This window comes from Lepisma saccharinum, chromosome 9, assembly GCF_977018435.1.
Source record: "Lepisma saccharinum chromosome 9, izLepSacc3.1, whole genome shotgun sequence".
Classification (NCBI taxonomy): Eukaryota; Metazoa; Arthropoda; class Insecta; order Zygentoma; family Lepismatidae; genus Lepisma; species Lepisma saccharinum.
In genome coordinates this window covers 84,239,437-84,247,904 of record NC_139237.1, presented here as the reverse complement: position 1 = coordinate 84,247,904, position 8,468 = coordinate 84,239,437, and the positions used below count along the sequence as shown (strand labels likewise).

The window sequence follows — 8,468 nt, the reverse complement described above, 5'->3', positions numbered from 1 at the left end:
CATACTTTTACAAACATTTGTGAATAACGATTTTAAAATATAATATATTATTTTGCAATCAAGTGGTATTGTATTACGTGCATCCTTATTAAAAAGCTTCTGTCTTGCACTGTGATAATGAAGATAGTTCAAGATTTACAATATCTGTATATTGATAATTACATTTGTCTCGTTCTGATTGTTTTGTAAGACAGTATTGAGCGGTTCACTTTTGTTTACAAGGACACTGCATGTAAAATAACGGGTACATTTTGATTTTTTCCCTTATGATGAGTCAGAGGAATTCAGTTGATAATGTTGCAACAAGTATGCTGTACAATCGAACACATTGTGTGTGGTTCTCTTTCTCACAAAATCCGATGGCATTTCCTGTCGTATGTTGACTCCATGGTCCCTAATACGTACACTTTAAACACCTCATTTACAAGTTCTTTTTTTAATTATTTTCTTCCTGCTCTGTCTCTGCGTTTCAATTGTAAGCTCCCCAAGTTTCTTTCACCATGTCCGAACCTTTCTCGCCGATCATAACCAACGAGGCTGTTGGGTTACCCGACACAACACGTGGATATATTGAAGCATCCATGACACGTATGTTTGGAATTCCGTACACCCGAAGCTGCGAATCAAGTACAGCGTCGGGATCCGTTTCGGGACCCATCTTCACACTCCCCGCCTGGTGGTTTTCGGCGCCGGTGTTGCGTACAATTGCACATCTCCAGTACTCTTCTGTTCCAAACTCAATGTCCTCGCATCCCCTGGCTGGGTTTGTGTTCAGTTGAATCCCCCATGCTTGCAAAGCTTCTGTCTGACTTAATTTCATGGCTAACTGTATCCCGTCGAGGAGTACTGGCAGGTCTCTTTCATCAGTGAGGTACTTAGGGTCCATCAGAGGTGAATCCAGAGGGTTAGCACTCTGGAGTTGCAAGACTCCCCTGCTCTTAGGGTGCACAAGGGTGGGATTTATGGACACAGACCTTCTTCTGTCACAGTCAGTGGTTGACCCATCGGAGCACTCCGTGCCTAAACCTGTGGATGTGCACCCTGCTGAGTAACCATTGAAGAACATCTGCAGGTCTGGGTAATCCTGTTCTGCGTATGTGGATGTGACAAGTCCAGTAATCTGCGACAGGCCTGTGCACGCAAGCGGCCCGGTGTGGTTAGTAATGTACTGGTTCAAAGTTTCTGTCGTCAGTACCCTGTAGTCCGTCACGTTTATTGTGAAGCTCACACTTGTTGCGACGTGGTTGTGGAGGTTGTGTCCTACCGGCAAGTTCTGGATCACCTCTATCCCTACGTCTTCCAGATGTTCCTGAGGACCAATTCCCGACAGCAGGAGTAGCTGAGGGGAGTTGACAGCGCCTCCAGACACAATAACCTCCTTCCGTATGTTTACTGTCGTGTACACTCCCTCTTTCAAGAACTCTACACCAGTTGCTGTGTTTGTTTCAGGATCTATTGTTATCTTTGTTGCTACAGCTCCTGTGATGACGTTCAGGTTTGTTCTGTTTCTGACTGGTCTGAGGAAAGCTCTGGCTGGCGAATACCTTTGGCCGTTCCTGGTAGTCATTTGTGCCACGGCAAATCCTGTTTGGTTTCTTCCGTTCAGATCTCCGACGCGATAACCCAACTGTTGAGCAGCTTGTAGGATCGAAGGTCCTAGTTCAGGCAAGTGGGGGAAGTGTTCCACTGGAAAATAACCACCAACAGAGTGATAGCCCTCGTCCACCGAGTCTATGTTTCCGTTATCTTCAGATTTGAGGAAATAGGGGAGCACATCCTCATATCCCCACCCTTCATTACCGTCCTGTTCCCAGGCATCGAAATCTTTCGAATTCCCTCTAATGTACATCATCCCATTCAGCGCCCCGGTACCACCCACCACCCTTCCTCGCGGCCACCCGCACACACCACCACCATTCAGGCATGCATTCTCTTGCGGCACCGTCGTGTAGTTCCAGTCGAACCTGGTGTTCAGGAGCTTCCCCGCAAATCCGGGTACTTCCGCCGCCGTTGGTTCGTCTATCCCTGCCTCTAGAAGGAGCACCGTCCAGTCTGGAACCTCGCTCAGCCTGCTAGCGACGACCGATCCGGAGACCCCAGCACCGACGACGATGAAGTCGTACTCCGGGGCTGGTTGTTCCGTGGGAACTATCCTGTGGCATGGGTCTGCGATGCTGCACTGTGCCTGCAACACTATCTCGACCAGCGTCATGAAGAGGGCCGCCCCAGCTCCACATGTGTTTGTAATTACTGTCGTGTCTTGAAATTCGCAGCAGCCGCAGTTCGACATCGCTTCTAGTTTCTGTGGAAGATAAAACATAGTTAGATTTTTTTCCAAAACTATGGCGTACAATATCACAATATCAAAAAAGTAATTATGTGCGTGTGGCACGTCATTGAGATCACCCTTGTCTGGGCAAGAGTTTTTAGTTGACAGCCGATCATTCATACAAGGAAACTCACGTCGATTTTACATCAAGAACACAGATAGAATTTATATTCACTCCTCCGCTTCCCACTTCCCAATTGTCTTCACTTGAGTCATTCTTTAGACCCGGCCTCCGTGGCGGAGTGGTTAGCACAGCGCACTACAACGCCAGAAGTCCCAGGTTCGAATCCCGACATGTGCATGGGTGTTGTTTGTTAATATTCCTTCATCAATTTTTCGTCACAGTCGCGATTAGCCAAAAGTGAAAACAAGGTGAGTAAATAAGAAAAATCGAACGAATCCTCAAGGGTCCCGGGTTCGAATCCCGCTCAGGCTTGGTTGTTTGTGAATGTCCATTCATCAATTTCATCATTTCATCACTCAACCCTCCATCTTCGCAAATTTGCCAAGAGGCATAAAAACGCGAAGTAAAATAAATTAAGTCAATCAATCAATCGAACCAATCCTTCTTTACTTCTCGTCCTACTACCATCCACCTTGCTCACTTTTAAGTAGTTGAATTCACATATAGATCGTACTATGGGGAATCAAGTGAAAGTCTTTTATTTGTTTTTGTTTCTTTCTAATAGATTTTTACATATAGGGTTTCACAAGTTCGCTGCGTCTTAACCTAACCCATTGCTGATATCCATCTCATTTTAAGTCTGTGTTACTACTTGTTTACCTCAAGGATTCACGTGGAATTACTTATGAGACATTGCGAATATTCGTATTTCCACCCATCTGCCTGCGAAGTGAGGTCATTGTTGACCTCCGTTGTTGGTAAACTTACTGTTGTGGTAAGCAATTATAGACACATTGCACTTTCATTTGCCGGAGAATTGCTATGAGTTTAGGCTTCCAGATGTTAAGAAACCTATGCTCTTCTCTTGCGCAAATGTGGAGGAGGCTCACTTGACTAATATTACAGTCTTGAGGTTGTTTTGTAAGTTATAATTGATGCCATAAGTAAATTTGAGCTGCATGCAATATAATTTTTGACGTGCTTTTAAGATTTTCATTGGATCTCCTTGGGTGTTCTTTGTGAGTGTACCGTCCACAATTTCATCATATCATCACTCTTCACGATTAGCCGAAAGTGGCAGAAAATCGAAGTTAAATAAGTCAATCCTATGAAGCTGGTTTAGTACTTTTTTCTTCCTACAAGTAACACTTGTGGCACGACGGCGTTTGAGCCCTATTAACCCGTTGTCTGTGCGGCAAGTCTATTTCTCGAGCGTCAATTGACCCCTCTATCCTGCGAAAACATTAAGATGTTGTATCTCCGTTCGGGAATCGAACCCACAACCTTTCGCACCAAAGATACATATCACACTCCACAAACTGTATCACTACCTACCTGAATAACACTCCTCTGCAGTAATCTGTGATCAATTTTCAGTTGTAGCCAAAAATATTATCACCATACATACTCGAGTTAGTGCTTATATATATATACCACTCAAACACATGCGGCTGTTTTAGAGATAAGTGACATCATTCTACCATAAATCCATAAAGAAAACGGTAGTCTTACTGCAAGAGTGGTATTATCTTTCAGACAGAACTTTGAATAAGTTTTTCCTTTCACTATCTTCGGTAGAAAATTTGCGGATCATTCGTATGGGGCATAATTCCGTAAACATCATTCAAGGATGGCCGTTTCTTTTGTTCATTCAGCTAAAAAAAATGTGATAAAAATCAGAAAGTCTTTGTTGTGGCGCTTCGGTAGTGCTTCAATCAAAGTAAGAATTTCTTCCCCGATATTAAATTTGTGAGATAAGGAAAGGTTGTTGGACACCCTTGTGATCAATGTGTCTACGTGTGGTGTACATTCACGGTGGCACGTAGTGGGAAAAAACCCGGTTATTGTTTCTTATAGAAATACGTATTATCAGCATTGATGGCCTTTCCCATTAAATTTATTTACCGCTTGAATTGCCAAAATGGAAAAAATGAAAAGCATTGTGGTTGTCAAAGTATATACCAAGACGTAGTGTGAAGTAGCATCATGTCTGGCACAGATGATGTTGATCGTAGACTTACAAGGATTGGGCTCACTTGTGTAGTCTCATACACATATATACATATCTTTACACGCTCCGTGACGACCCAACTAATGTATTGCTCTGCTTAAGGAGCACAGTACATTTAAGTCGCTTTTCTTCCATTTTTGACTGATCGCAACGTTGGAAATCAGTGATGATTAGATGAAATAGATGAAGGGACACCCGTGTTCAGGCGACATAGCACACTACATAATGCTTCATAAGTGTCTGTTATAATTTCTAAAATATCGACAGCATACTCAAAGCAGATTGTTGATTCCCAATCAAGGTTGATATACAAGTCCGTGTGAATTATGTTGTAACAAGTTAAGGATTGCATCAATTTAGGTTGGAAATAAAATACGCCATGTGAAGTGCAAATACAAAGTTACTAATATTAGGTCAAGAATATTAGAGAAGGTTTCATAGATTGATTTGAATTATTTTACTTCGCTTTTCGCCACATGTTGCTAGTTGCGAAGATGAGAATGAGTGATAATATGATGAACGGATGGATACTCACAAAGAACACCCATGCTTAGATGGGGATTCGAACCTGGGACAGAAGTAAATAAGTAACGAAGTACAATCGGAAATGTGAGAAAACTTTTTTCAGAAAAGCTGTGAATATTTGTCTCGATCAAAGTATACCACGATACCTTTGTCCACTGACCACAACGATTCTATTTCTAATTTTGTGTTATTCTACCTTCACTCATCAACCTTCAACGTCGCATTGATTTCTGTCTAGTAGGCTACTCAGTGTTAAACTTTCAAACCCGTAACGCCACTATCGCAGGACAAGATTATTGCTTTTTGTTTTTTTTATATAATGAAAATTTACTCGTCCTTTCTATGTTACCATACTTAACATTTTTGGTGTTCTGTCCACATGTATGTAAAAGGGTCAATGAGGTAAGAAGTACACAGTTATGTATATTTAAAAAGAACTATATTTAATATCACAGCTTCTTACAGTGCCTTCGAGTATTCCTATACTGCAAAAGTATACAATAAAGCATGCTGTATTAATGAATCACAAGATCTGTCAATAATTCGATTACACTTATTACATCAAGTTAGGAAATAGAAATACTGTATATCATAGGAATGAATGATGTTATGACAAAATATTATGCATCACAAATGATTGGTTTACATGTTTTATCTATTCAATACAAGTTCGTAATTTAAAATCAAACCTATATTTTTTTCACATACAACACCAGATTTCATTACGCCAGGGAAAAGTAATGATACACACCTTGTTTCTGTTACCGTGTATGTTTTACCCGTTGTTACATAAACAGTTCAATGAAGTGATAAGTCAAATGTTGAAGTGTACTCGTACTTCAAAATACTATATTAAATATCACAGCTCCTTACAGCAACTTTGAGTATTCTTATACTACAAAAGTAGACAATAAAGCATGCTGCATTAATAGTTCTGATATGAACCAGAAGATCTAATTGTTCATTTTTTGATGACTGTTGCATCGAATTAATAAATAGACATATTGTTTCATAGAAATAAATTAGGTTATGACAATATTTGTGCAACAACCATTTGTTACATCTCTGGCTGAATACTGTTTTGTCGTATGTCCTTTTTTTGTTTGAATGAGTTGATGACGTTATCGTGTTTCGTGCATGTTAATGCTTCATGTTCTGAAGCCACACATCTGAATGTCAACTGGTGTATTCAAAATCCACATACGTTAAACTTCAATCAGCTCTCCTGAAGCGTTAGTGAAAATGGACATACAACAATGTAGTATTCAGCCAGCGACATGTCATATCTATTCAATATAAGTTTGTAAATTAAAATTAAACCTATAGTTGTCACGCATGTACCCCAAATAGCATTATTCAACTCCCCATGCCTTCTTCACCATGTCGGAACCCTTCTCGCCTATCATGAACAGCGATGCTATGGGATTACCAGTCACCATTCGAGGGTATATTGAAGCATCCATGACACGTATGTTCGGCATTCCATGCACCCGAAGCTGGGCATCCAGGACAGCGTCGGGATCCGTTAAGGGACCCAACTTCACACTCCCCGACTGATGGTTTTCGGCGCCAGTGTTGCGCGTGATGACGCATTTCCAGTATTCGTCCGTCGCAAACTCCATGGCCTCACATCCGCTGATTGGATTGGTGTCGAGTTGCATGTCCCATGCCTGAAAAGCCTTGGTCTGGCTTAGTTCTATGGCTATACGTGCTCCGTCGACGAGGACAAGCACGTCGCTTTCGTCGGTGAGGTACTTGGGGTCCATCAGAGGTGGATCCAGAGGGTCCGAGCTCTTCAGCTGCAAGACACCTCTGCTCTTTGGATGGACAAGGGTTGGGCTGATCGTGAATCCTCTCCTCTTCTCGCAGACCTCAGTCGATCCGTCCGAGCACTCCGTCTGCAAGCCTGTAAATGAACAGCCTGACGAGTACCCACGGAAAAACAGTTGCAGATCAGGGTAATCCTTCTCTGCGTACTTGGAGGTTACAAGACCAGTCATCTGGTTCAAGCCTGTCGAAGCAAGAGGCCCGGTGTGATTTGTGATGTACTGGTTCAGGGTCTCTGTTGTTAGTATCCTGTAGTCCGTCTCGTTTATCGTGAAGCTGACGCTCATTGCTACGTGGTTGTGGAGGTTGTGTCCCACCGGCAAGTTCTGGATCACCTCTACTCCCACATCTTCCAGATGTTCCTGAGGCCCGATACCTGACAGCAGGAGCAGCTGAGGAGAATTGATAGCGCCTCCAGACACAATGACCTCCTTCCGTATGTTCACTGTGGTGTACTCTCCGTCCTTCAAGTACTGAACACCAGTGGCTGTCTTTGTTTCCGGATCTATTATTATCTTCGTTGCCAGGGCGTCTATGACGACATGGAGGTTGGTTCTGTTCCTGACTGGTCTGAGGAAAGCCTTTGGCGGTGAATACCTTATGCCGTTTCTGGACGTCATTTGTGCAATCGCAAATCCGGTTTGGTTTCTTCCGTTGAGATCTCCCACACGATAACCCAGCTCCTTACCAGCTTCTAAGATCGAAAGTGCTATGTCGGGTTGATGAGTATACTGCTCCACGGGAAGATAACCTCCAACTGAATGGTAACCTTCGTCAACAATGTCCATGTTCCCGTTGTCTTCGGACTTTAGGAAGTAGGGGAATACGTCGTCATATCCCCAACCTTCGTTTCCGTCTTCCACCCACCTGTCGTAGTCTTTCGGGTTCCCTCTCATGTACATCATACCTTGCAGTACCCCAGTGCCACCCATCACTTTACCTCTAGGCCATCCACACACTCCTCCTTTATTCAGGCATGCATTCTCTTGCGGCACCGTCGTGTAGTTCCAGTCGAACCTGGTGTTCTGAAGCTTCCCGACGAATGCGGGGACTTCCCCTGCCGTTGGTTCGTCTATCCCTGCCTCTAGAAGCAGCACCGTCCAGTCTTGAACCTCGCTCAGCCTGCTGGCGACGACAGACCCGGAAACTCCTGCGCCGACGACGATGAAGTCGTACTCCGGGGCTGGTTGTTCCGTGGAAACTATCCTCTGACATGGTTCCACGATGCTGCACTGGGATTGCAACACTATCTCCACCAGCGTCATGAAGAGGGCCGCCCCAGCGCCACACGTGTTAGTGAGCACTGCGGTGTCTTGAAACTCACAGCAGCCACAGCTCGTCATCTTTTCTGGTTGTTTGGCTCTTTCTGTGAATAGTAAGACAGATATCACTGGAGGTATACTTCGTTTCAATTGTGAATGTTGTTACTCGTGATTTTATAGATTCAAAGCTAATCTACATTGTTCATAAACCATGATGGAAAAATATTCTAATGTTCATGCAGCTCAACACATTCACAAAATCATGTTTAGTACCCACGTGTATAAAGAGAGATATCATAGTTTAAGCAATTAGTAGTGAATTGTTGTACTCGGTAGCTCTCAGACAAACATCTAATTCATTTCGTGTTTTCTACCTCCTGCCCTTAAATT

The 8,468-nt window shown here is 43.2% G+C and overlaps 2 pseudogenes; both read right to left on the bottom strand.

Annotated features, from left to right (window-relative positions):
* Positions 1 to 469: 469 nt before the first annotated feature.
* LOC145992507 (glucose dehydrogenase [FAD, quinone] pseudogene) lies at positions 470 to 2,290 on the bottom strand (annotated as a pseudogene).
* Positions 2,291 to 6,341: 4,051 nt separating this feature from the next.
* Positions 6,342 to 8,159, bottom strand: LOC145992505 (glucose dehydrogenase [FAD, quinone] pseudogene; annotated as a pseudogene).
* Between the last annotated feature and the right edge of the window lie 309 nt (positions 8,160 to 8,468).